Source organism: Saccopteryx bilineata, chromosome 5 (genome assembly GCF_036850765.1).
Source record: "Saccopteryx bilineata isolate mSacBil1 chromosome 5, mSacBil1_pri_phased_curated, whole genome shotgun sequence".
In the NCBI taxonomy this organism is placed as follows: Eukaryota; Metazoa; Chordata; class Mammalia; order Chiroptera; family Emballonuridae; genus Saccopteryx; species Saccopteryx bilineata.
Genome location: NC_089494.1, coordinates 68847069 through 68874379, shown reverse-complemented (window position 1 = coordinate 68874379; position 27311 = coordinate 68847069). Strand labels below are relative to the sequence as shown.

The 27311-nt window shown below is 38.9% G+C and overlaps 1 protein-coding gene across 5 annotated transcripts in view; it reads left to right on the top strand.

Annotated features, from left to right (window-relative positions):
- B3GALT1 (beta-1,3-galactosyltransferase 1) overlaps positions 1-27311 on the top strand; it is a 602130-nt gene that overhangs the window by 464664 nt on the left and 110155 nt on the right. The window contains exon 1 of one of the 5 annotated variants that reach the window (XM_066281118.1): positions 5097-5178. The exons of 3 other annotated variants lie outside the window; for them this stretch is intronic. The gene's annotated coding sequence lies outside the window, so the exon portion shown is untranslated. Of the gene's footprint in view, positions 1-5096; positions 5179-23350; positions 23516-27311 lie in introns of those variants that run through there. One more of the 5 variants, XM_066281116.1, reaches the window with a different exon arrangement.

The following is a 27311-nucleotide window of genomic DNA, read 5'->3' as shown; positions in this document are numbered from 1 at the left end:
AGTTTAATAATCTCTACTTTTAATTGGTCGTTTAAGATTATTTCCATTTGTTGTGATCAGTAAACTGCTTGGAGTTGTTTTTATCATCTTTAAACTTTTTCTATGCATCTTCCTCCCTCTCGCCCCTGTTTTGCCCCTTTGTATTTTGGATTGACAAGGGATATTTTTTTTATTCCATTGTTTTTCCTCTACTGATTTGGTAGTTCTTTTATTTATATTTTAGTGGTTGCCTTAGAAATTTTACTATCATACTCAATAAAGTCTAATGTTAATCAATATGTTAACCCTACCCTAAAATTATACAAGGATCATGGGCCCTATAATGTTTATTATTGCTTACCTTCTCTTCTTTCACATTACCATTTATCTTGTTTTATTCCCTAAATTAGAAATTGTTATGGTTATATAATTAGTGTTTATTTAGATTTATCTTCTATTAAACAGGTTTTTTCCCACCACTGTTTCTCACATTTCAGACTTTCCTTTTGAGAACATTTTTCTTCTTCTAAGAAGTCTATAACTTCAATATTTCCTTAGTGAATGCCTTATTGTTAGAATCTCTAGTTAGTTGTTTGTCTTGTTTTTTAAGGGAAATACTTCTATTTTATCTTCATTCTTAAGAGGTAGTTTATATTTATTCTGAAGATTATTTTTTTCTCAGTACTTTGAAGATACTATTTTATTGGTTTAGTGGCCCCATTGTTGTTCTTCAGAATCTTACATTCGAATTTGTATCCTTTGGAACTCTTCTGTCTTTGTCTGGCTATGTTGAAGAACCCCTCTTTATCTTTGATGTGCTGCAGTTTTGCTAGATATGTCTCATTGTGGATTTACAAAAATGTATTGCTTATTACGATGTTCTTCTTTTATATGTGGATTAACGTTTTTTATCAGTTCTGAAATTTTTCTACCAAATTTTGAATTTAACTCTCATGTCTCCTTCATTATCTCCAACCTTTCTAACTGGAACTACAATTGCATTTCTATGATTAATATTCTAATATTATTCTCATGTCTTTTAACTTCTCCTTAACAATTTTCATCTTTTATCTATATAATTGTATCAGATCTAGGTCTTTATCTGCATCAAATCTCCTAAGTTGACTGTAGATGAAAATAGAGTAGTGCAGTAAAGGATGACTTAGGAAGTAAGTAGAGTCATTTCAAAAATAGAGGAGAGAATTCATTCTTTCCCTAGGTAGTTTACATTAGTAACCACTATTTTTATTGTTCTATTCATTGTAGAATATCTATAAAACTTATGCTATATAATTAAGTGAGGTTTTCACTTAAATGACTTTTTAATTCATTACCTGTTTTAAAGACATAAACTTTACAACTTGGACTTGGTGAACATGTTAAGAACACTACTCTTTTATGGATTCTTGCTGTATTGGCCAAGAGTTTGCTTAAAGGTTTTAATCACTGTAAAAAAAAAAAATAGAAGACTGGATAAAGAAGATGTGGCACATATACACCATGGTATACTATTCAGCCATAAGAAATGATGACATCGGATCATTTACAACATAATGGTGGGATCTTGATAACATTATATGGAGTGAAATAAGTAAATAAAAAACAACAACAAGAACTGCAGGATTCCATACATTGGTGGGACATAAAAACGAGACTAAGAGACATGGACAAGAGTGTGGTGGTTATGGGGGGTGGAGGGAGGGAAAGAGGGAGAGGGGGAGGGGGAGGGGCACAAAGAAAACTAGATAGAAGGTGACGGAGGACAATCTGACTTTGGGAGATGGGTGTGCAACATAATTGAATGACAAGATAACCTGGACATGTTTTATTTGAATATATGTACCCTGATTTATTGATGTCACCCATTAAAATTAATAAAAATGTATTTATAAAAAAAGTGAGACTTTATTAAGCTTCAAACTTCAATTAAGAATGTTAAGAGTTAATGCAGTAATATTTGTATGCAAGCCTTGATTTATTTGGTAAGGGATCATCTTCTAAATCTTTTTACCTGCATCTGTAAGAAAGCATGAATGACCTAAGCCAGCACCATATTCTGTGAATGTGTGATTTATTGTTTTTCAAAAAGTCATGAGTTCAACAAATACAGCTGAAATCTCCTGCTATTGAACAGATTTATTTCTTATTGACTTCCTTCAAAAGTATGTGACTGCAGGACTGTCTTTCTACTGTTCTTAGCAGTGATAATTGGTCATACTTAGTATTTCTTGTTATACACTAACTTAAATTACAGAGCTACAATTCTAAAATTTGTTTTTAAATTTTAACATACTATGCTTCATAGCCCTTAAATTTATTGTGTTGTAAGTCCCCCTCCCCCACAGATTACAATACAATCTCTTTTCATTTTATAAAGAATTTGGATTAACACATACTGTTTGATGACAGAAGTCGAGTTAAGGATACATTCTATATATCCGATGATATACTATAATAACATTCAGATACCAGAGATATTTCTTTTACTCCTTATGTTGATGGTTCTTCTTCTTTCCTGCTTTTCTCCCTCCCTTTCTGCTTTCCTTTCTTCTCCTCCCCCTCCCACCAAATCTGGAAATTATGTGGAGTCACTGTGTTGACACTGTTCCCTTTTATAATGAGTTCAGCATTTGTGAGCATCAGCATTTGAGGCTTATATAGAAATAACTTCTTGATTATTCATGGTGATAAAGGTGGACAGCAGTGAGGGAGCGAAAGCCCTCTGCACTGTTGGAGCTGGCAGCCAATATGATAGGGTTGGGAGACTTCATGACCCTTGATGCTATCCCTCAAGACTTAAATTCTACCATTAGCAATTTGATCCTTTGGGTTAGGACATTGCCCCTTATCAAAATGCAAATCCCTCTGGGTCAGAAGATGCCTTAAGCTGTTCTCATTCATCAACATCATATAACTAATTCATATATTGGATTCTTTCCAACAGCACTAGCCCGAGAGCAGGTTTTGTCAGGAGAACTGGAGAGATTCAGTTTGAAAGGAGTAGAGACTAGATGAGGTCACAGAACATCCAGAGAGCAGTGGGAAGCCATTGCAGCAGGAGAGAAAGAACAGCTGGAGTTTGAAGAGGCTCAAGAGAAACTCATCTAATTCCCATTTTTGCCCATCCTTACTCCTCATTGTGAATTTTTATTTTTAATGAGGAAAAAAATACACATGAACACCCTATGAACCTAGAGCAGGAGGTATAGTTTCTTGCATAATTTCATATGGAATCACATTAGACAAGACTCACAGAGAGTGGGAAGCATTATAGAAGTTCACTTTTAAGTGATCAAAAGCAAAAAGGAGGCCAGGGGTTAGAGGTTATTATTATATTTACAGAACTTTAGAACAAATATATGTAATTCTGATAATAACTGTTAAAACTAGGCACAAAAACTGGTCATAAGTCTTATTTCAATTCAAGAGTTAAATCTTCATTTCTCCATACTAGAGTTGGATATGTTTGTATATGCTTCCTTTGCCTCCTAATATTTAGTAAACATGTCCAGTGTCCTTACTTATATAAATTTATTACTAGTGTTGTGGGGAATACAGTGGAATAAGAAAAACAAAAGAGTTGCCCATGTAACTACCAAAGGGCTTCAAGAAGGAAATAAAGTAATAAATATGATGCAAGGTAGAGTATGATGTGAGATCTCCGGGAAGTACAGATGGAGCACAATGTCATATACCAAGAGCATAAAGTAATGCTCAGCCTTTTCATTATAAATAATGTTCAGCCATTGCTATAAAAATTGCCAGTTGATGGTGGTGGTTGGGGGGGGGGGTGACAGTTACTTTCATGTAGAACACCTAAGGAAAGAAATCAGTTATCCACTGAGATAAATTAACCAGGAAATTCTGGGAATTCACCATTGATGAAAAGAGTTTCTTCTCCCACCTTTGTTAGAAATTCTCAAAGATCCATAGGCTTCAAGGAAGAAAATAAATTAAAATGTCTCATGGAGCTTTTTTTGAGATTATTCCTTTTGAGTCAGAATTCCTCATCATAATGAAGTAGGGTTCGAAGTTGGGACATATCAAAGGCTAAAGGTTAGGGCAGGGACTTTTTGAGCTGAGGTGGTTGAAGGCTCCAAGGCTAAGGGAAGTTTCAAAGTGGACAAGTGTGTGGGAATGCATGACCCAGAATTTCAGAAGGGAAACTGAATGGACCATACATTAGAAGGAGCCAGGACAGGTACTGAAGTCAAGTATGAAGCTAGAATTCTGTAAGTTGGTTTTATGGGCTCCCACAGTAAATATTCATGTCCATAACTTACTTTTATAGAGTGTATGAGAGAAGGATCTGAGCTCAAACTTGGTGGGCCAGGGGCTGAGAGGATATTACCAGTTATGCCAGATTAAGTCTTCCTTGAACAGCTCAGCATTTCTATCTTTGTGTTCTCATACTGCTTAATAATAAGTAAGGAAAAACATTCTTGCAGAATTCTAAGCCACACGCATTTATTTAGCAGTTACTGTGTTCTGGACTCTATGATGAGTATGCATGGAGAGTCAGGTGGAAGTAGTTGGAGCTCCAGAATCTACAGTCCAAAAGGCATATGTAGGACACAGGCGAGCCAGACATAGGTAAGTTGCACATCTTTCTGTGATGCTGGCAAGGGCTGAACTTAGAAAACAAGCTTCACCTTTTAAACAGTCATGATTAAACCCCCAAAGAACTCACATGAGTAATTATAAAATCGTGCTTCACAACCTTTTCATAGCTTGATGTATTATAACAAGTTGAACTTACAACTCATACCTTTGAAAGACTGATGAGGACAAAAGAAATAGGCTTTCTCCAGGTGACCTTCAGGGAACTTTTGAGTTATATATTTTGTGCCTTCCTGTCCCGTCCTCCTGCCCATCTGTTCCTTTCACTCAAGGTTCTGGAATAGTATGCCATGGGCAGGATTTTCACTTCTCAATATAGAACTGTGTGCTTTACCTCATGGTCCCACTGACTTCCTGAGAAGAAATCTTTGTCCTTGTATTTTGTGAGAGACAACAAACATTGATTTTGTTGTTAGTGTAGGTGAGCCTTCGCTCATCCAGCAGGCTATACTTTCAATCGCAAATAAGTGTCCTAAATTTTCAGATTATAATGCCCTGAAAGATCAACGTTTAATCAGTTATCGATTACAACTTCAGGGGCTCTGTGTCCAGAATAAAAGCAGAGTGGCTTATCCTATGGTAAGTAACTCCCCTTCGCTTCAAGTTTTTAAGTTGTGTAAATACCTTAAACCAGGTTTCTTCAACAGCAGTGTCAGGATTGTGACATTTTATGCTAGTTGTACAGCTAAAACGATTCTTTAGCAATGTGTTGAAAAGCAATGTGAGTTCGCTTTGAATCTTTGATTAGGTTTAATAGCTTTACTGTCATATGATGAATCATGGTCTTTCTCTTCTACTTTGCGGTTTGTATTTACACCTCCTTGCATTTGGTAAAAGCAAAGTAGCAGGCTCTGCCCATTGGCAATGATGACTTCTTTATTTTCATCAGTGCAGAGAAAAAAAAAACTTGGCACAATAGGGTATAAAACCCCTTCGCTCAGCCATTTTAAATTTTAGCAGTTATATATGTACCCTTATAGAGTGACGATGTTGTGAAACTAAATGTCAGCATATCTACTCATTTGATTTTACATGAGAAATTTTGCTAGATAGAAAGAACTATCAGGTTCAATTTAGGAAATAAGATTAAGAATTTTTTTAATCTTGTCTATTTACAAGCTTTGGTGATGTAACCATTTATAAGCATACCTTTGTGTAATATTTTATTTAATGGGAGAAAAATCAATGCTAATTCTCTTTTCAACACAGTGGGGCTCAATTTGTCTAACCCCCGTAGGGTGTGGTCAGAGTAAATGAACTGCAAAGAAAGTTCCCATTAAGGAGTGGCGCCAGTATTTCTGAATCTCTGTTGGATGACAATAATTGTTAATAATTTATTCCTTTTCCTCTCTGTAGACTGCATTTTAAAAAATAATTTCTTCTAGAAGTATTTGTGCTGAGCTTTGTGGGGTTTCTTTTCCCACATGCACTAATATCTTTAGTCATATGTCACTAATTTAAGAAATAGGTTTTTTCCCTTTTGGTGAAAATAATTTGGAATTAGACAAAGTAAGTGTCTCAGTACCTGTATACTTGCCCCTCAGGTAGGACTCTGTTTAGGCTCCTAACAGAGAAATGAAGTAATGGGTGAGTATAAGATGGAATTTCGCATCATTTTTATATAAATGATCAGATGTAAATATTTTTGGCTTTGTGAGTCCTACAGTCTCTGTCACAGCTACTCAGCTCTGCTGGTAGCACAACAGGCATAAGCAACACATAAATGAATGAGCAGTAATGGTAGTTGTGTTCTAATTAAACTTTATTGTCAAAAGCAGGATAGATTTGGCCTATGTGCTATAGTTTACTGACCCCTGGAATAGGCCCTCTGAGGATTATATTTTGACACATTACTAAACAAATAGTGACCACATATATATTTTTTTACATGTCCATACAGAGAACATGGTGAAGTTCCTTTGGAAAATGAAAAGTAATTTAAAATATGCCCTAACATCAGCAAGCCCTTATTCAAGGCTTGCAGGAGCCTAGGCAACAAGTGTCAAGTATAGGGCAGAAGAGAAGCTGATGAGACCTGGGCAGAGGCACCAAACAGCCACTCCCACCTGGCATGTTTCTCCACGTATCAATCCCCTGGGGTAGAGTGCATTGAAGCAGGAGTACAGGGAGGGATCTGACTGTGGGAGAAGGTCTAACCAGGAACCATTCTCGCCAATATGTCCATTCCAAATCAGAATCCATCTCGGGCTCAAGGAAGTAGGAGTTATCATGTTAATTGGTCTCTAGCCTGGTAGACAGTTCAGAGAAGAGAGTCAATCCAAGCAGGACTATTGGACTGCTCGGTAGCCACCACTTTGGACTGATAGAAGCTGTCTCTGTTGGGGAAATGTTGGGGGAGCTGATGGAGGTACAGGAGCTGATGGGAGAAAGCAAAGGGTGCAGATGAGACGTTCAGAAAAGTAGAAACTTGCATTATTCTGCAGATAACTTAGACAGTCAAGTTTTTCCCAGACAGTCTAATTTCTGGGACAATGCAACATTTATTTAAGGAAACTCTGGAATCTATGACTGAGTTTCTAAGCTATAGATCAGGTAGATGTCTGAGGTAGCATTACTGAGGCTGGAGAAGGGGATCATCAAGTCCCAGGAACTAGGCAGCAGATGACCAGATAGGTGGTATGCATTTTGCTCACATACAAAAAAAAACGACGAGGCCAGAAATGAACTCTTTCTTTATAAAGTCTCATTTATACCTCCTCAGGAAAACCAGACACAATGCCTAACACTGCATTGTTCCCTGAGAGACTTAGCTACTGAGAGTCATATTATCTACCTTTTTATTTTTGACACATAAAGAACTTTTACATTATAAAAAGATTTTAAAAGATGCAGTGAGAATTTAACTTGAAAATGGAAGCATTTTCAAGATGAAGAGTAGAAACAAAGAGCAGCATAATAGGCATTCTGTTCAGTAGACATTTCAAGTTAACATGAGTTATTGTATTGTAGAAAATTATTTTGAATAAAGAGAACAATACTTAGCCTTTATGTGTGTATTTCTATACTCATAAAACATTCTAACGTTTTATGAAAAGGATTTTTTAATATACTTACAAATGGAACTAAAGAAGAATGCTTAATATTAATTATAGAAAGGCAATGTAAAAGTAAAGCTTCTCTAGCCATAAGAGCCTGGTGACTTTGCATACCATTTGTGTAGGTTTATTATGCATTTTGCAAAAAGAGGTTCTCTATTTGCTCTTTAATGAAGTGCAGGAGCCTGACCAGGCGGTGGCACAGTGGGTAGAGGGTCGGACTGGGACATGGAGGACCCAGGTTCGAGGCCCCAAGGTCACCAGCTGGAGCGCGGGCTCATCTGGTTTGAGCAAGGCTCACCAGCTTGAGCCCAAGGTCACTGGCTCGAGCAAGGGGTTACTTGGTCTGCTGTAGCCTCCAGTCAAGGCACATATGAGAAAGCAATCAATGAACAACTAAGGAGCTGCAACGAATAATTAATGCTTCTCATCTCTCTCCCTTCCTGTCTGTCCCTTTCTTTGTCTCTCTCTGTCTCTGTCACAAAAAATAAATGAAGTGCAGGATTTACCATCAGTGGAGAATGGTAGCCACCCTTTTATTTTACAATCAGAGGCTTCTGTACGTAAGCTTTGCCCAAGAGGAAAAGCCTATTTCGGGTCCAAGATATTAACATCTATATGTTAACAAAGCTAGAAAAAGAAAAAGAAAGAAAAAAAGCCTTAGCTCAGAACCTCATGACTTTTTAGCAACCGCATTTGGGGAGCTGTTCTTTGACTGACAGAAATAAAGGAGCTGAATTTGGTATTAATGGAACAGAGATGCCTGCTAAGTGAGGGGACAGATCAGACAGCTGAATGCAGCACTGATTGTCCTGAGTGCCCTCAAATCTCAGGATAAAGCTATGTGTGAAAAGTGGAGCCAGGTTAGAATATCTACCCACCTGGGTTCCCAGACTGATTCTAGAAAACAACCACACGCCAGACAGCCCACCAGCACTGGTGAAGGCCCCACTGTGTTCAGAATATTGGAGAGAGGGGCCATTTCATGGAAGCTGAGAACCCAAATCCAACTAGTCACCTAAATTTGAAACATAGGAATATGAGTAGCACTCATTTTAAGTAAAGAAAAAGAAATAGAAAAACTAAGGTCATAGCAAAGTCCACTAGAGGAAGTCTAGATTAGAGGCATACCCAGGAGGAATACCCAGTGCCCCGCCTCTCTGCAGAAACTGCTAGCAAGCCTTGGGTCCCTCATTCTCAGCTGGCCCTTGGTCTAGTCATGCTAGGCCACAACAGTCCCTGACCAACAGGTGAAACCCAACCAAGTATCCTGCTGAGAAGTGAGACCTTCGGTGTGGCTCTGAGGTTCCTGGTCCATAAGCCACTTGCTTAATCCCCCACTTTTCATACAGACAGTTGAGTTCACACACTTAAAAAGCCCTGTGAAGCTTTTTCATTTGCAAGCGCTCTTGTGTCTGCACTGAACCGGCCTCCTACAGAGGTTCTGAAATGCAATGCCCCCACAGTCTTCATATCCCTCCTTCTGCCCTTTCTGTGAAAATGTGAAAAAATTCACTTACTCACCAGCTGGTTTGTCTTGATGCCAAACAACTCATGTGGTAATTGGTTTAATTGCCATAAATTGACTTATCAATGTTTTAGAAGAATTATAACTCTGTATTGCAGGTCTTCTTTGTTCAGACAGCTTCCATGCAGGTCAGTGTGGGGCTCTTATAAAAGATTCATTCTTTTGTCTTCCGTCACCTTCTATCTGGTTCTCTTTGTGCCGCTCTCCTCCCCCCTCTCCTCCCCCCCCCCCAACCACCACACTCTTGTCCATGTCTCTTAGTCTCATTTTAATGTCCCATCAATGTATGGAATCATGCAGTTCTTAGTTTTTTCTGATTTACTTATTTCACTCCGTATAATGTTATCAAGATCCATCCATGTTGTGGTAAATGATCCAATGTCATCATTTCTTATGGCTGAGTAGTATTCCATAGTGTATATGTGCCACATCTTCTTTATCCAGTCATCTATTGAAGGGTTTTTTGGTTGTTTCCATGTCTTGGCCACTGTGAACAATGCTGCAGTGAACATGGGGCTGCATGTATCTTTACGTATCAATGTTTCTGAGTTTTGGGGGTATATACCCCATAGAAGATTGCTGGGTCATATGGTAGTTCTATTTTTAGTTTTTTGAGTAACCACCATACTTTCTTCCATAATGATTGTACTACTTTACATTTCCACCAACAGTGAATGAGGGCTCCTTTTTCTCCACAGCCTCTCCAACACTTGCTATTACCTGTCTTGATGATAATAGCTAATCTAACAGGTGTGAGGTGGTATCTCATTGTAGTTTTGATTTGCATTTATCTTATAACTAATGAAGATGAGCATCTTTTCATATATCTGTTGGCCATTTGTATTTCTTCCTGGGAAAAGTGTCTGTTCATGTCCTCTTCCCATTTTTTTATTGGATTGTTTGTTTGTTTGTTGTTGAATTTTATGAGTTCTTTGTATATTTTGGATATCAGGCCCTTATCTGTGCTGTTGTTTGAAAATATCGTCTCCCATTTAGTTGGCTGTCTGTTTGTTTTGTTGTCAGTTTCTCTGTGCATTAAAATTAATATTAAAAAATGCATTCTTTTGGTTGCTCAAATAAGGGGGGAAAGCCCCAGAAGGCATTTGCTTAGCCTCTCCATTCAGTTTGCACTGTAATAAACGGGGGTTTGCTACTTCTATGCCTGCTTCATACAATAGGAATGATGGAAAAATGAATACTTTAGGACAAAGGCAATAAAGTATGGCTAATGAAGGAATGATTTGCTTTGAATGCCAATTGCATTCTATTATTGATCTTCTGTGGAATTCAGATTTCAGATAGGAAAAATGTCCAACGTACTTAAGAATAAATTCTAGAGCAAGTATCTCTGATGATGGCTATGAAAGTTTCTAACTTGCTTACATTACATTTTCAGATGCGCCCTGATACTTAAATTTATAACTTTTCCTGTTACTTTCATTTCTAGATTCTGTGGGTTAATAAAATTGCAGAGTGAACATTTCATGGGTTATAATAATCAGAAAGAGGCTATAATATAGCGTATCTCTTAAGTCTGCACTGGAATTACCTGGAGAGTTTATTTAAGACAGATTCCTGGGACTTGTCCAGAGACTTTGAGCCAGAAGGTCTGGGAGTGCTAAGGAATCAGCATTCATACTAAATACTCCCCTTGTTTCTGTGCTTGGGGCCCTTGATCATATTTTGAGAAAAACTGAAGTAGAGTAATCCTGCTTTTGAATTGGGTTTCACAGAACATATATAAGAAAAAGCACAAGAAGATAAGAGGCTTAAAATAACTGAAACCAGAGCAGAGATCAAGCTTCTGGTTCAGAGTCAAATGCCAAACGGGAGGAGAGGATAAAAGGAGCATACACAGCCGGGCCACTCTCCAAGTCCACGTCTTACAGGAGAACCCAGAGCTAATCTCCCGGTCTCCTGTTCCCCCACTGAGTTCAGTACTCCTGTTTCTAAGGAATAAAGGTGAGTTTTAGTAAGCAACACTGCAGTTAGAAAAAGGAGGCCTACTCAATTCCAAAAGAAGAAAAGTAAAAGTGTCAATCGTAATGTAATGTCTGCCCTACAAAGTATATATTTTAAAACATCTGTAGAGCATACTTAGAGTTCATCCAGATCTTTATTTTGTGTGCAGAGACAGGCAGTGCATGCCCAGACTTCTGTTTAAATGTGTGCTCCTTCACTTGAACAACGTCTGCTGAGTATGTTGTGGGGCGTGACAGGACAACATGGTGTGCAGCCATGCACAGGCAGTCCCCAGTTAAACACACGGCATCCCAAAGGCTGCTTTGTAACTTAGATAGTTAACATCTAGAGCATAGTTTCCTCTGGAATGCTTACCCAAACCTTAACCATCACTTTGGTTAACTGCTCAAGCCAGTCCACAAAAGGCTCTTTAATCTGTAACATAGCTAAAGCAGAGTATGGATTAAATTACCTGGCAGAGCTATGGAAGTGGATATCTCCATGAAGCCCCTTGGAAGAGGAGGAAAAGAGGAAGAATATTTTGTTCTCTGACCTGGATTCAAGGCCACCCCTAGGCTATAAAATTGTCTGCCTCCCTCCCCCATCCCCAGTCAAAATTCACATTCCTAAATTCATTTGATTTGAACTAAATGTAATGAAAAGAAATTTGGAGAGATTTGATGAAATGAATAAATGACCAATAATCCCTAACTTGCCAGGGTATATTTGCCTTTAAAATAAATCTCTAATTGTTGAAACAGTATAGTATAGTGTTAGAACTATGTGGACATGAAAGAGAAGTGTTTAGATTATCTGGGGGAACAGGGGATTATTAGCAGGCTGGACTTGTCTAGAAATCTACACCTAGTCTGTCCCCCAGGATGCTTCTCACAGTAACACCAACAATTTCTATTTCTCTACTTCCAAATACTCGAATTTTCCAAAAGTTCTGCATCATGCTCTGAAGCAGCCACTATGAAATTAGTTAGGCCACCAGTGTTTGTGTAGTGGACAAGGGTTGGGTGTGGAGGCAAAGGGGACCAGCATTTGAATATATGAATCATTTCTGAGATGAGTTCTACCGGTACTGAAAAATGGATTGGCCTATATAGACAAATTCCCATACTGATTATACATAAATGTACCTGGTGTTAGTGGCAGATCACGTTAATTAACACAAACTTATACTTCTTAGTGATATGCTACGATCAATACTGTTCTATTATGATATCCATCTGTAATTAATTTTGGCAGGCTAAACAGCAGAGTGTGGCTGCTCAGGGAATGGAATTTGAAATACACATTGCTTTACTTGTGCACTAGTGAATTGGTTAACCCTTAAAGGAATGGAAGAAGTAATTTCATATTATTGCTCTCTATTGATGTATTTCAACCAGAGGACCTTTGCAGAGACAATAATTGTAACAACATACTTACTACAGAATTCCAGAAGTGGAAAGAGAAAGAAACAATGTAGATATCCAAGAAAATCTTGGGGCTAGAGTAGAAATCAGCAGAAAGGACTGGTCAGTGTACTGGCATTTACTGCAGAAGCTGGACACATCTGTTTTACTCGATTCACTCTTTAATGTTGAGAAGCAGTGTAGTAGAGCAGTAAGTAGAGGCGCTTCTCTGGTCCAAATGAATGGGTTCAAATCCCATCTTGCACCACTGACTGCCCATGATGTTTGGGGAAAGTTACATATTTTCTCAAGTATCTTTCTCCTCATCTGTAATGTGGGACAAAGAATAGTTATTATCATCATTACTTCAGAGGAAACGTTAAAGAAGACATGCTTTCAAGAGGCCTGGTACCCCGCAAGCATTCACAAAGTGTAAGCTGTTATTAGGTTGAGGGACATAATTTGCTTTCGTGGCCATTCCGTTCAGTGTAATAAGGGCTACGTGTAAAGCATCCAAGTCTATCCAACAGAATCATTACACTGTAGGCCAACTCTGCAATCCCTGCAACCCTAAGAATCTGGAATGACAAGACATACTATTTCTCAAAGCTTCCCTTCAGTGACCTCACGTTTCTGACCATATGGGTAGCTCAGTCGCCAGCTGAAAAAGAATGATTAGTTTCTGGAAGAACGTGGTCATCTCCAATGTAATCACAGGACTGATCAGTTAGAACAAGAGAGACAGGCCTTGTATGTACAAAGGTCAGCCTCTGGTTGATTTAATTTGGTTGCCTATTTACTTTGAGACTGTGGGCCAGGTCCAGCACTAGGATATCCAGGGTGCGCATGAATAAACCAGCCCACAATTCCCAATGTGACAGCAGTCCCCCTAGGTCAAGGAGAGGAACAAATTCCCAAGCTCAGGACTGAAGAAATTGTCACATGTTCCCTCTTCATTATGCAGTGCTGTAACTTATTTGCTCTTTGTCCCTCACTCTGATAAGCACCAAACTCACTCAAAATATACTAAGAGATAGTTTTTATTAAATATGGTATTAAGAAAAAAGTAGTTTCTCTTTTAGCACTGTAGGTAATTACTGAAATATATGAATTCAAATGGGAGAGGAATTAGTATGGGTTTTTGCTCTTTTCATCTTCCCAGATTTCACCCTTTCCCTTCCTCTTCTTTCCCTCTATTCCCAGCTCTGTCAATTAGGCCTGTAGTGAGAACATGTAATGATGTCCTGAGAGCCCCTTTAAGAGAGCCCTTTGATATATGGTCGAGCCGACCAAGCATATATAGTCTTGGATTATAATCACCTATGCTTTCCCTGTCTGCTTCATTAGATCATAGCTCCTTGAAGATTGGGATCATGTGTTTTCATCATTTTTTTACCCCTGCTTCTCACCCCTCTCCATGTTGGCAACTGGCTCTGAGACACTTTGAGATGATGTCAGTAATGGGAGACACAGGGAGGAGGGAAGCCCGGGAGGCACGCTCAGCAGCTCGCAGTCTGGTGCTCCTGGAGAGCAGGCTCATCCCTGAGGATACTCCAGGAACTGTGCTGGGCCAGACAGCGACTCCAGCCTCCGCCCTGACTTTGCCTCCTTGGCTTCTGCTCCCCACCACTACTCCACCCTCTGCCCCAACTCCAGCTCCCTCGTGTCTTCTCTTGTCTCCTGATCTCTGTCCAGGGCATTTTATTTCTCTGCGGATCTCTTCATTTTAGTGACATCTCTGCAGGTCTCATACTTAAACACTCAGGATGAGTGTTTGGTTAGAGTAGTTATCACACAGGGCTGTCACATCTAGTTCCCTCATAGGTCAGAGTCTGCTCTGCAGATGGCCAGGCTCAGACCCCAGTCACCTGCAGTCCAGAGTAACTGGGCTACCAACAGCACACGTGTCCACATGGGCACAGGCCGTTTGTGAGCACTGCACGCAGAGAAGCTGTAGATGTGGGAGGGCCTCAGCCTTGCAACACCTTTCCTCCTGCAAAGAGAACACGCCCATGGGAAATGCTTCCTTTGTCTATATGCACCGCAGGGTTTCATCCACTCATCTATTGATGGGTCATAAAAGAATATGAATTCTTACCATTGCAGCAGCACCGATGCTCTTAGGAAGTATTATGTTCCATGAATAAGTCAGGCAAAGAAAGATAAATACCACATGATTTCACGCATATGTGGAATCTAAAGAACAAAATAAATGAACAAACAAAATTGAAAGAGACTCATGGAAACAGAGAAGACTCTGATGGTTGCCAGAGGGGAGGAGTGTTGAGGGAGTAGGTAAAAGAGGTGAAAGGATTGAGAAGTACAAACTGGCAGTTACAGAATAGTCACAGGGATGTCACGTACAACACAGGGAATATAGTCAATGATACTGTAATAACTGTGCATGGTGCCAGGTGGGCACTGGAAGTATCAGGGGGGGGACTCTTTATAAAGTATGTGATTGTCTACTCACTATGCTGCACACCTGAAATCAATACAAAATAATACTGAAGGTAAACTATAATTGCAAATAAATTAATTTTTAAAATGTTTCCTGACTGGCCAACTGGCTCTGGGGGCTGAGCCTTTGCCTTAGGCATAGCAAATAACAGATTTTTTTTTTTAAGATGACCACAAGCCTGAATACAACTGCTAAATTCCAACACTGTGTAAGACTCAAAGGAGAAAATGATTGACTAAAATGCTGTCCTCATGCTCAAGGTGCCCACCAGTAACAAAAGACAGCAATATAAGCCTCGAAGAACAGCAGCATATGACAATGGCTAAGAGCATGGGCTTTGGACACCAGTTCAAATTATGGATTTTCTATTTATCAGCTGATTGACTTTATCTTCCCTCGGATTCCTTTTCCTCAGTTTCCTCATCTGTAAGGTGCAGCCTTGTATTGGGAATATACAGAAAAGGAAGGATGCTCAGGGAGTGAGCTCGCAACCACACAGCCTGGGGCTTTTGGAGGACTGGAATACGGAGATAGTAGTTCCTTACTTGCATGACGTTATAATACATAATTTGTGTGTGTGTGACACAGACAAAGACAGAGTCAGAGTCAGAGAGAGAGACAGATAGGGGCAGACAGACAGGAAGGGAGAGAGATGAGAAGCATCAATTCTTCACTGTGGCACCTTAGTTATTCATTGATTGCTTTCTCATATGTGCCTTGACCGGGAACTACAGCAGAGCGAGTGACCCCTTGCTCAAGCCAGCGACCTTGGGCTCAAGCTGGTGAGTCTTGCTCAAACCAGATGAGCCCGTGCTCAAGCCGGCAACCTTAGGATTTTGAACCTGGGTCCTCCACGTCCCAGTCCCATGCTCTATCCACTGAGCCATTACCTGGTCAGACATAATACATAAATTTGTGCATAAATCACCTAGCACAGTGTCTGGCACACAGAGAGATCTTATTGAAGAATAGCCATATATTTTCTAATGTGCCCTGAGTATTAAAATGGAAGTATCCAGAAAGTGCCGCGGAAGGGAAAAAAAAAGGAGAAAGTAGAGGTCAGAGAAGCTTCTACTGAGAGGTAGTTGTTTAGAGTAAGCAAGCCAGTAGTTGGCAGGGTCAAGGCTGCACCCAGGAACACCGTGGTGAGTGTGTCCTTTGTGCTACCCTGTGGTGCTGCAACCTTCCCTCCACTGTGGCCAGGGGAGTGAGAGACAGCCATGCAGGGGACAGCTGAGGCCTGCCGTGCGCTCAGGGGAGCCGCAGCCTGGTCTGCGAGAAGCTACTCTAAGTGACTATTCTGTTATGATGGGAGAACTCAGAATTTCTACAGATTTGCACTGGGTTTGTGTTCACCTAGGCCTATTAAGGTGTTGTTATAGCCAAGATGCCATTTTAAGATTTGTTTATTTAAGTATATAACTGCTCCCGGAGAAAGCATTGTTGTGAAAATTACATGACTGCATCCCTGGGTTTATTTAGCTCAGGGGTTTTCTACCATCACTGGAGTCTCAACCCAAAGTACTAGTTGAAACATCTAATTAACAGCCAACCCAGTTGTTAGAGAAGGACTTGAGAGTTCATTTTAAAGGTACAGCCATATTTAGTTTACTTCACATGAAAAATTAAACGCGAAAATAATAGCCGCAGAGACTTTTTCTCACTATGTGATTGTTTTAGAACAGAGAGGGGGCCCTGGCCAGTTGGCTCAGCGATAGAGCGTTGGCCTGGCGTGCGGGGGACCCGGGTTCAATTCCCGGCCAGGGCACATAGGAGAAGCGCCCATCTGCTTCTCCACCCCCCCTCCCGCCTTCCTCTCTGTCTCTCTCTTCCCCTCCCACAGCCGAGGCTCCATTGGAGCAAAGATGGCCCGGGCGCTGGGGATGGCTCTGTGGCCTCTGCCTCAGGCGCTAGGGTGGCTCTGGTCGCAACATGGCGATGCCCAGGATGGGCAGAGCATCGTCCCCTGGTGGGCAGAGCGTTGCCCCATGGTGGGCGTGCCGGGTGGATCCCGGTCGGGCGCATGCGGGAGTCTGTCTGACTGTCTCTCCCCGTTTCCAGCTTCAGAAAAATACAAAAAAAAAAAAAAAGAACAGAGAGGGAAATTTTATACTTAAGTTTCCAATTAAAGTTAAAGAGTCCCTTTTATAATAAATGAAGAGAACTAATTTTGACTAGAGGTCACAGTTTATATAGCATTCCCTGGAATTATGATGTCAGTGATACTTTTGTGAATCACTCTTAAGTATAAGGACCCTGGGAATGGGAAGCGAATTGTTCTGATGAATGAAGGAAGCTGGATATCACAGCAGCCCGTGTCCTCTGAGACCATCAGGCCAGCTCTGACCTGCAACATGCTGAGCAGGTAGGTAATCAGGGACAGTGCTGTGCACTAACATGACAGGAAGGACCTGCTCAAAACCAGGCCTGCAACATCACCATCACCCTTTTTCTCGGAAATAAAGTTAAATGCTAAACATTTTTTCGGTTTTTACAGTTTTCCTTTTAGACCTAAGGAAATTGTCTTCTGTTACCAGATGAATTTTTCCTTATAGATTTATTAACACAGAGGTTGATCTAAAGAGGAGCAGTTGGCATTTGCATGCCTTTGGCTTCTCCAGTAGTTTCTTAAGCTATCTAATAAGTATAACTCATTTCTGTATCGTCTGTGCATTGGGATGTTTAATAAATATCATGAGATAATAATTTAACATTCCTCTAAAGGAAGAAAAAAAGGGATAAAAATGTCACCCGTGTCTTTGGCATTCATGTTACAGTACTTATAACATTTTTACTACCTACACTATTGCATACACTAGACTGAGAATTTGGGCTGCAGCATATCTGAACCGGAGGTACAGCAGGGTGCCTTATAATTCATGTTACATGTGATTATTTGACCTTACATTCCCCGAGAACAGCCTCTCCTGTGTGATGTGTTCCTTGGTAGTATTGCAGTATTGTTCCAAGACTCAATAACTCTTCCAAATGCAAAAGTGAAAACATAGTGAAATAGTGCTCACCTAGTGATAGTCCTCTTTGGAATAATAAAAACAAGTTCAAGTTTGAATTTCAGTAGCAGTTTTCTCTTCTGCACCAAAAGATAGGTTTTCAAATGACGATGCTAGATTTTACAAAGCACCATTTCCTTCCGAACATTGCTGTTTGCCATTATCAGATCCTCACTCCTTGAGGAAATGGCATTTATATGGAAAAAGTACATTTGTAAAATTTAGGAATATAGTCATAACTTGGATATGTGTTCCTAGGAAGAATACATTTCTAGGCAGTAGATTCACAGCATTTTTTCTCTATGTAAGATATATTTGTTTTACCCATTCTTATAGTATTTTATGGTGATACTGCAAATTAGGCACTTTTTCATTTATTCCCCTGGATGTTTAAGGGGAAGCTGAAGCATGGGAAAAAGAGGGATTGTTTGAAAGAGCTCTTAACCTTGTAACCCATATTCATAGATTTGTAACTAGCCAGGGCAAGTAAACCCCACCCCCTGTTATTTCTTAAGCATCATTCTGATTCAACATCTATAAATGGAGATTAAAAAATTGATTCTGTCCCATCCCCAACATCTCTACAGGTTAAAAAGTCTGACTATGCAAGGGGTTACTTGGTCTGCTGAAGGCCTACGGTCAAGGCACATATGAGAAAGCAATCAATGAACAACTAAGGTGTTGCAATGCACAACGAAAAACTAATGATTGATGCTTCTCATCTCTCCGTTCCTGTCTGTCTGTCCCTGTCTATCCCTCTCTCTGACTCTCTCTCTCTCTGTCTCTATAAAAGAAAAAAAAAAGTCTGACTATGACAAATACATTCAAACAAGACATTTAGTCTACATATTTAAGAATAGTGTCAGAGCTCATGGAGGTCTACCAGAAAGTTCTGTTCGTTTCTGTCACAAAAAGTTTCGACACATAAGCACATGTTTATTTGGCGTATGTGTGCCTCTCTATTTTTATCACTTAATGTATACATACTGACATAGCAAATTAACTAAAACAAAGTTGATTCACATTAGTCTTATGTGTGAAGTGATAGTGTACCCATGGCTACTGATAAAGTTCATTTACGCCACTGTAATTTTTACGAATTTCAGCAAGGAAGAAATGCTACAGAAGCATGTAGAAATTTATTGAAAGTGTTTGGTGAAGGTATAGTTTCTGATAGGACATGCAGAAGATGGTTCAAAAAATTCAAAACAGGTGATTTCAACCTTTCTGATAAGCCACGTTCTGGGCGACCATCTTTGATTGATGACGATGTTGTTAAGACCATGATGGAGCAAGATCCTTTTCTAACAACATTGGAGATCGCAGAAAGGCTTAATTCAGCTTAGCAAACCATTTTGGACCAAATTCGAAAGATAAGATTGGTGTGGAAATATTCAAGATGGATGCCACATGAATTAAGTCAGAAGAATTTGGATGCTCGAGTCGTCATATGCACATATCTGCTTGCTCAGAACAAAATCGAGCCCTTCTTGAACCAGATGATAACTGGGGATGAAAAGTGGATTACCTACGAAAACATCATAAGGAAAAGGGCATATTGTGAACCCGGAAAACCTAGCCTTTCCACCTCTAAACCAAATTTGACTCTGAATAAGAGAATGTTGTGTATATGGTGGGACATTCAAGGACCAATACATTATGAGCTTTAAAACCGAACGAAAAGCTCAATTCGGAGAAGTATTGTCAGCAACTGGATAATTTAAAGACAGCAGTCCAAGAAAAGAGGCTGGTGATGTTCAATAGGAAGAACATCATACTGCAACATGATAATGCCAGGCCACATGCTGCTTTGGGGACTCGTCAAAAAATTGCAGAACTAGGCTGGGAAATTCTGTCGCATCCACCATATTCCCTGGACTTAGCACCCTCTGACTATCACTTGTTTTTGTCCTTACAAAATTATTTGAAGGGCAAAAAATTCAAAAATGAAGAAGATATCAAACAAGCACTGGTTCAATTTTTCGCATCAAAAGATAAAACATTTTTCAAAAATGGGATATACAAATTGCCCTCACGCTGGCAAGAAATCATTAATAATTTATGGCAATTATATTATTTAATAAAGTTTATTGACGGTAAGAAACATTTGTATTTTGTTTTATTCCAAAAATGGACAGAACTTTCCGGTAGACCATATATCTAAGTTCTAAACAATCTACCTCTTGTTCATTGATGACTCCCTACCCACAATGCCTGGCACATAAAGATGTATAATCAATGTTAGTTGAATCAATCTAGAACATTGAGAAAGCAAGAAAATCCAAATTTGAAAGGGAAAAGGTCAGATTCCAACTTCTTATTTTTCCCTTTACCAATTAAAATAAAAATACATAAGGAAAGTTGCTTAAAATATATATACTATTTAATAAGTCATTAAAAAGTAGCACCCCATATATACCACCCAATAATCCTCTTTGTTTTGGATTCAATTTTTTTTTAATTTTTACTTGTTGATGTTAGCGAGAGAGGAGGGGAAGAACTGAGACAGAGAGAGAAACAGGAACATAGATTTGCTCCTGTATGTGCCCTGACTGGGGGTCGAACCGGCCACCTCTGTGCTTCAGGACAATGCTCTAACCAACCCATCTATCCAGCCAGGGCAAAAGAAAATATTTTTTTAGTCCCTACATCTCTTAGTACAATGGTACTTCATAATTGAATGAAAATAAAATTTGAAACTATTTTCATATAAATCCATTAAAATGTTGCACTTATCAATACATGAAATTCAGATTACAAGACCAAGAATATGGCATTTCAGAGAACTATTTCTCCTACTCTGATGTCTTTGCAATTGTAATGGTCTTTTGAGAGAAAATGTACCATCACTATGACAAAACTGCAATTATAACTAGAAATTTCAATAGCAGTGAAAATGGGTCCTCCTGCCACTGAGGTCAGCCAAATGCCATGGAAGTCTTAAGACAGTTTTAAAAGAAAGAAGTTGCTTTCTGAATACAAAAGAAGTCTAGACTGGAAAAAACCTAATGACCTAGGTAAATGTTAAGAAGACAGCTGTTTCTTCCGTAAGGATTTATTTATGGGCTGATGAGGCTGACACCCTTCACACTTACAAGAGTTTGAGATGTGTGCAGACTCCTTTGTGAAGAAAGAACTCCACCCAACTTTCCCTGAGAGGCTAGAGAGGAATTTAGGTTGAACATTTTGTGTACAGGTTTCCAGAAGTGGCTCAATTTAGCTAACTTCAGACTGAAATAGTGAGAAAAACCAATAAGATCCCAGAGGCAAAATTCTAGGGAAAATAATCTTTCAACAAAAATGCTGGCTTTAGACCACAAAAAGAACTCTGTTAGAGTTGTGATTTTAAAACAATTGCTATCATTCTTGCCCAGGGGGTAAATAAGCCTGAGACTCTTCAGCCATGGAGTAAACTTACAGCTGTTATTAAAATGCATTTTTTTTTCTTCATAGAAACTACTAATATATATTTTATAATTGATCTCTAGGTTTTATAATAACTAAGTTGCAATTATAGTTAAAAAGAATTTAAAACATTGAACACTTAACCAAATACCTAGCTTGTATACAGAATGATCCTAGGTATTCTGAAATGTCACAGTGGGTTACTATGCAGATTCTTCTTGAAATATAAAATAAATGCTAAAAATATTCATAAAAATGAAGATCAGGAAAACGAATATTCTCTTTCAACTTTTAGTTGGCTTCTTCTATTAATAATGATCAGAAAGGCCTGAAGGAACAATTTTGGTTAAATAAATTTATTAGTAGAAAAGTAAATAAACACCTCAGAATGTGCATAAGAGCTGTGTTTTAAACCAAGCATAAGATTTGACAGCATCTGTGCAGACAGATTTTGGTCTGTTCTTCTCCTCTATAGCCTACTCTGTGTCCAACAGAGTCATTTGAGAACTCTATTAAACTCTTCCGGTGTGAAAATAAAAGCTAGCATATTTGTGTTAAAAAAAAAAATAGAAGATTTTTGATTCTTGGTTTATCTCTGTTCCTAAAGTAAAGAACTAAGTAGTCTTAAAAGGAACAAAGGAAAACATGAGCTTTAAGAATATTCTTGAAGACAAACGATCCTCATCCTGATGAGTTTTCATAAAGGACCAAAAGTTTGGGAAAAACACAGTCAAGAATCATTTATAATGTAAGGATAGGAGGTGCTTTTGGTAAGGGAATTCTTCTATGATTAAAAGGTGTGGAATATAAAGAACTCAATTTTTGTGTGTTATGGGAAGAGATACCCTGCATTAAAACATAAAAATTACCTTAATTTTCAACAGCAAGATTTGTTGCAATGAGAAGTTCCCTTTTTTAGGTTTAAGGGCTCCAAATAGCACTATAGTCTACATTATACACAATGTGCCCCTTTCCTTCACAGCACTCCCTGATCTAGTCAAGTCCGTGAGTTCCAAATAATCCTCACTGAGTGACCAGCATCAGGCCCCATGACTATATTAATAAATTAACCCTAAATAGATTATAACCTTGAAAAGTTAGCTTCTCATTTTCCCCTTTCAATTACATTATATTGTCCATACTTTTCACTAAATAGAGTTATTAATAATTTAAGAGTAGGGGGTTGTAATTGCATAGCTGAGGAGGAGATGTGCAGATGCTTACTGATGCCCGAAGACATGATTGGGTTAGTACCAGGAATAGTCCTACCTTGTTTTCATTTTACAAATGTCTAAATTAGGTTGGAAGAAGTGCAAAGAGAGCATTCATTTTTATTTATGCATCTTGAATACACTTTTTATAAATATGTAGCGTAAACACACTTTAAGAGTTTAGTAAGTTTTATAATTCTATTCCCTGATAAACATATTTTTTGAGAAAAAAAATAATCATTTTTTATGTAGCCCCCATTAGTTAAAGGGCCCAAAACATAACAGAGCTAATAATGAATGCAAATAAAAAGTCTACCATAATGCATACCTTCAGCCCTAGATTTATTAGAACATAAATACATTAGAATATAAGTCATAGCTTTCTACACTGGATCTTGATCTTTGCTGGTAGACCGACTGCTTGGGTGTGAACCCAGAAAGCCTTGGTAATCCATGCTTCACAAAGGCCAGAAAAAGCAAGTTGGGGGAATAGTTGTACGGACTCTTTCTTTGGGGATTGCTGGCATGTCATGCCTTTGAGTGAACCATCACCAGATAATGTGGAGGCAAGAACCTTAACCCACTTCAGAAAATACTTCTCACAGGCATTTTGAAAAAAGTAGGGATCCTGTCCAGTTCGGAGGTCACCAGACTTGGTTAAATAAATCTCACCCTTTGAACTCTGTGGCTGTGTGAAATGGCTTTACTGAAAAAGGCAACCGGGAGACCCAGCCTAGTGTGAGGGCATTTTTTGCCTGCAGTTGGACTACCTCATGATTCCTGACGCATTATGGAATTATTATATGGCTGTGTATAATGACTGGTTTGTATTTGTGTGCGGAAGATGTACAGTTACACTGAAGAGAAACAGAAGCACAGGTAAGTTTAACGAGAACCTTCTCTCCATTGTTTCACTTGGAGCTATGGCAAATTTGTGAGTTCAAAAGGAAGAGGGAGCCCTTGGGTGTAAGGTTAGTTGGAACAAATGATATCTTACTAGTGGAAAAGTACAAACAATCAATAAATCATTTGTTCTTGATCAGAGGTAATTCAGAATAGGTTTTATTTCTAAACAATTGGATTCATAACCAGAATTTGCCTGTTGGCCAAATGAACCTAATTTTTTGTTTGTTGGCTTGCTTCTGTTATAGCAAATAAAAATATATCATTTGTATAAGGATCAAATAATATTTTTATGACAATATAACAGGATGCCAAATTTGACTTGATAATACATATACTTAAAAATGCTTTAAACCCTAAGTTTAAACTCAGTCAGTGCATCTTAGAAAAATGCCTTTTCTTTATTGAATAGTTATAGAACTAACAAATAGTGGGCATTAACTCTGTAATCTGAAGTGTATAGTAACACCATATACATAGACAAACCTTGTAGCACTATAATAAATTTACACGTACTTGATATTTTCCTCATAATCTGGCTAAAGATCTTCCAAAAACATGCAAACTCTCTTGCCATCTATTAACACATTACTAGAGAAGTGAATGACACCTTGGAGACCAAGTGAAAGCACCCTTCCTTTGCCAGTCTGCCAATGGGTTTGCTTGCCTCTCTTCAGTGGGGTGAAGAGGGTTATTCATAGGATTCTCCTTCCATCACATGGTATTTTAAATGACGTTCACTCCCCACCACACACTAGCTAGATACAAAGTGATTTGACTACCTCAGGTTACTGATGCTCAAAGATATTTCTCTTGATAGAAAGATAAGTAGAAGATATTATCTACTTGGTTTTGTATCCAAAGAAGGAAGGTACACATGACTAGGCCTGACAAATTTGTCGTAGAAATCAAATTTGGAACCAGTGTCAAAGAAGAGATTCGTGATTGGCAGGAGGAGTACTTAAAATCAGTGATGTGAACATTTCAACGGTATATGAGTCTCAGAGGATTACTTTCGTTTGTTGCTCCTAGGAAATAAGGTAAAGCGTTCTACAGAAACCTCAGCCATGTAGTAAAATTCCACGTCTGTGTTAACTTGCCAGGCTGAGAAGGGAAGCAAGCAGTTTAGTCAAACTTAGCCTTCAGTAAACTTTGTTATAAAGTATCTTCTCCAAGGGAGATTTGTAGGAGAAAAGAATGTTTATAAAACTTTACAGTTCTAACTAAGGAGGCATTCTGTTAAATATGTGAAGAAACTTCTAAACCCTGTCGTAATACATTCACTCAATGCCTCCCTGTAACCAACATTTTTCTCTACTCCAAATAGAAGGACTAAGTTTATTTACATCTGGCTGGAATTTTTTTGTTTTGGTTCATTTTTTAATAAGGAAAATAAAGCCATCATGGACTGAAAATGGTGAGCAAAAAGACCTCTCTACTCAGTGTTTATAGCATTACCTTCTGTTAAGTTACCTTCTGCTTAAAGCCTGTGAGCTAGTATGGCATCCACTCTGGGTGGGTTAGGGTGTGGAATGAAGATGCAGTTACAAATTCTACTCACAGTAGAGGCAAATTTTTTTAGCGAGAAAGAAAGACAGGGGCAGACAGCAGGGGAAAGAGATGAAAAGCATCAACTTGGTGTTGCAACACTTTAGTTGTTCATTGATTGCTTTCTCATATGTGCTTTGACCGGGGGCTTCAGTTGAGCTGGTGACCCCTTGTTCAAACCAGCAACCTTGGGCTCAAGCCAGCAACCATGTCTGTGATCCCACACTCAAGCCAGTGACCCCGCGCTCAAACTGGTGACCTCGAGGTTTTGAACCTGGGTTCTTAGTATCCCAGGTCAATGCTCTATCCACTGCAACACCACTTGGTCAGGCTAGAGGCAATTATTTTGATGACAGGAACAGACCTATTCTCAAAGATATTAGAACAAATTAAAGTGTTAGAGATTTAAGTTGACATCTGGAAAAACAAAGGTTATTCCCAGTGTGTATAGTAGTCATTGACCTCCGACACAGTCATAAAATGCACCTTTCTCTTGGTGTTGTCACCAGCAATTCACTCAGACACCTAAAATTTCCCTACTTTTTTTAAATGCACTTAAGGTTTCCTGAAGTATATGAGAGACATTTGAAAGTTGCAAGGTCTGACTGTGCTTGACAGCAGCTGTGAGACGATTCTAACAGTGGCGAGGTGCCTTTGGATCCCAGTTGCTTTCACTAGTGCCTTGATGGTCAATCAGAATCTTGTTACCTTTGCTATTCTGTTTAGGGAATTATTGCTTAACAGTACCCTAGTCATCTTAGGAAGGTAATATATTTTCAGAGTTATCTAATTTTCTCCTCTTTAAAGAATTAACTAATATAAGAATTTTTTCTAGTAGGTTGCAGTAGGAAAGAAATTTATTTGAAATTGTACAAAGTTAGTTGGATTATCCTGGATGTATCTAGTGTCCACAGGCAGGCGACCCAGCAGCCTGGTCCAGCCCCGTTAGTGGCAGAGAAGCCCCTGAGTTCTAAGACCTTGTCACTATGACCTCAGCCTGTGCAGAGCCTGGAGAACGCCGGATGTGGTGTGCTGCAATAAATAAGACTGCAGCCACACCTCACAGCTCTCCTCCAAGGTTAGGGGAGAATCAAGTCCTTTGCTGAATTTCCTACATCTCAGTGCCTTATGTTTTTAATTTGATTTTTTAATGTTTACTTTATTAACTTTAGAGAGAGAGGAAGGAAGGAAGAGAGAAGGAAGGAAGGAAGGAAGGAAGGAAGGAAGGAAGGAAGGAAGGAAGGAAGGAAGGAAGGAAGGAAGGAGGGAGGGAGGGAGGGAGGGAGGGAGGGAGGGAGGGAGGGAGGGAGGAAGGAAGGAAGGAAGGAAGGAAGGAAGGAGGAAGGAAAGGAAGGAAGGAAGAAAGAAAGGAAGAAGGAAGGAAAAGAAAAGATAAAAGAAAAGAAGAGAAAAGAAAAGAAAAGAAAAGAAAAGAAAAGAAAAGAAAAGAAAAGAAAAGAAAAGAAAAGAAAAAAGAAAAGAAAAGAAAGAAATATTTTGATCCATTCCTGGATGTGCTCTGACCCGGGATCAAACCAGCAACCACTGTGCTTCCGGATGATGCTCTACCCACAGAGCCATACAGCCAGGGCATGAGTGCCATATATTTTCATTGTTTTGAATTTTCATTTTCATGTTTTAAAAATCTGTACAATATGATTCACTTTCTAGTGTATATTTTTATGAGTTTTGACAAATGTAGTCATATATATACCTGGCCTGTGGTGGCGCAGTGGGTAAAACGTCAATCCAGAACATTGTTGTCACTGGTTTGAAACCCGGGTTTGCCTGGTCTCAAGGCACAAAGGGAAGAGCTGATGCTTCTAGCTTCTCCCCACCGCCTTCTCTCTCTCTCCCCTCTTTCTAAAAATCAATTAATTTAAAAATGTAGTCATATAAACACCATTCTGCTTAAGAATCGGAATGCTTCCATTATTGTGACCAAAAAAAATCCATTATGCAACTGCTTTGTAGTCATACTCTCTCCCACCCTTAACAGGGAACAGAACTATTCTGTCTCTATAGTTGCATCATTTCAGAATATCATATGAATGGACTCATATAGTATATAGCCTATTGAATCTGACATCTTTTGCTTAGCATAATGTATTTGAGATTCTCCAAACATATTATATGTATTATATGTGTGTAGATATATGTAGATATAGATATATGTAGATACCTATATAGAGACATAGATAGATATATGTTCTAGTATTTCTCA